Source organism: Penaeus chinensis, chromosome 26 (assembly GCF_019202785.1).
Source record: "Penaeus chinensis breed Huanghai No. 1 chromosome 26, ASM1920278v2, whole genome shotgun sequence".
Classification (NCBI taxonomy): Eukaryota; Metazoa; Arthropoda; class Malacostraca; order Decapoda; family Penaeidae; genus Penaeus; species Penaeus chinensis.
The window spans coordinates 14,185,081-14,187,580 of NC_061844.1; positions in this window are offsets into that span (position 1 = coordinate 14,185,081).

The window sequence follows — 2,500 nt, forward strand, 5'->3', positions numbered from 1 at the left end:
GGAATCAGATGCCCAAACTTTTGTATCTGCCCTAGAGTTGAATATTGATGTTAACTGTATCCAGGAGCATCGTCTTGTCAACCCTGATATCAAACTAAAATATCATGATATTGGTATGGATTGGACTTTTATATCAGTATGGAAAAAAAAAACTCACCTGGTTCAACTAATGGTGGAGTAAGTATACTACTTAGTCCACACGTTGTTAGGGCTCTTAGTGACGCCAAAGAAATAGAGCCCAGGTTTCTTATTGTCCTTTTCAATAGTAACCCAGCTACTGACATTTCTTGTTGGCTTTTTCAATAGTAACTCAACTATTACCCTTATTTCGTGTTACTCTCCCACCAACACCAATGATCTGGAGGATGTAGAGACATTCTACAGTCTCATTTTTCTTGCCAGACTAGTCCCTAAACTTTTTTTTTTTTTTTTTTTTTCATTATAGCTAGGGATATAAACGCTCAGATAAGAAATAGTGATTCTCACAAGTTTGTCTTTTACTAATATGTTAACAGAAATGGACTTATTCTTGAGGATTTTATCCAAGAGAACGATCTAAAAGTGGACTTTTACAAATGCAAACATTAAAAGCCCCATTAGACCACATTATGGTGAAAAGGAAGTGGAAAACTAGTGCACTAAATTGTCAAGCGTACAATACGTTCGGAGATGTATCATTTGACCATAGAATATCAGCCAAACTTCGTCTCAGCCTACGAGCTTTCCTCTTTATAACTGGTCTCTCCTGAATTCGGAGGCTGAAGCACTAAAAAAAAAAAAAAAAAAAAAAAAAAAAAAAAAAAAAAAAAAAAAAAAAAAAAAAAAAAAAAAAACGGAAAGTAAAAGTCACCTAAAGTAGAGGGAAAACAAAAATATATAAATGAAATCGCCAACAACACCTCAGAAAATAATATGCTATTATTCAGTCAGTCACTTGATGCTGACGAACAAACTCACCCATAAGAAAGTCCAATAAATATATACATATATATATATATGTGTGTGTGTGTGTGTGTGCGTGTGTGTGTTCATCTTGTGCCATCACCGAGGTTGCGTTTGGCGAACTACTTGTTTCTGTGTGAGAGCATGCACACACATGCACACGCGCGCGATGTGCGTGCGTATGAATGCACACATATGCGCACGCGCACGGATTTACATATATTGGGTGAATCTACGATAGTGGGTTTAATACCATCAACAATGATTACCTAATCAACTGCTCCCCTGGGGAATGATCATGGCTCAGCCACCCCATCCCACAGACAACTATATGACGTCGAAACAATGAACCTTAGCCTATGAGGTAAAATGTATATATATAAATGTATATATTTTTATATATATACACATATATGTGCGTGTGTGTATACGTATATATATGTATATATATTATATATATATATATATTTATATTTATATATATTTATTTACTTATATATATATGTGTGTGTGTGTTTATGATATGCATATGTATGTTTATATACATACATATATGTATATATGTACATGTATATGCTTATATATATATATATATATATATATATATATATATATACACGTATGTCTATATATGTTTATTTATATACAATATGTATGTTTCTATATTTACATGTATAGATTATACGTATACAGTACATATGTGTGAGTATACATACATACGTATAAAATATGCATATACGTAACACACACATGTGTGTGTGTGTGTGTGTGTATGATATATATATATACATACATACATATACAGACACACACACAGACAGTACATATATATGGATATGTGTGCGTGCGTGTAAACAAATATGCATACATACATGCGTACATATGTCTGTGCGTATATATAATGCATATATACATATAATCACCTCTCTCTCTCTCTCTCTATATATATATATATATATATATGTATATATATATGTATATGTATATATATATATATATATATATATATAGTGTATGTGTGTGTGTGTGTGTGTGTGTGTGTGTGTGTGTGTGTGTGTGTGTGTGTGTGTGTGTGTGTGTGTGTGTGTGTGTGCGAGTGTCTTTCTAACGACGGCGGGCGTGTCCTTGAAGCCTTTGTCACCAACAGGCTGTTCCATCACGCGAAGTCAGGGCTGCAGTTAATGTCTGACCCATTTGGACACACACACAAACCATATACAAACACAGGTGTATATATATAAGTATCGGGAGTGTATTCATGCATTTGGACAGCTACGTGAACATAGAAACATGTATTGATATACTAATGCTTAAACCTTGTTGTACATTGTATATACGCATCACCCAATAGTAAGTATATTCCATACAAACTTTGCTATTCACTTCCCAATCACCATTATAAATACAACACACTCACTCCCATTGCTATAATTTCAACCGTAACATACCACTCCCACTACAATCACCCTCTACCACACCTACCACGACGTCACCATATCAGCATTTTTTTCTTCTTCAAAAGTATGTGCAAATATTTCGTTTCCTTACGTCAGAGAGA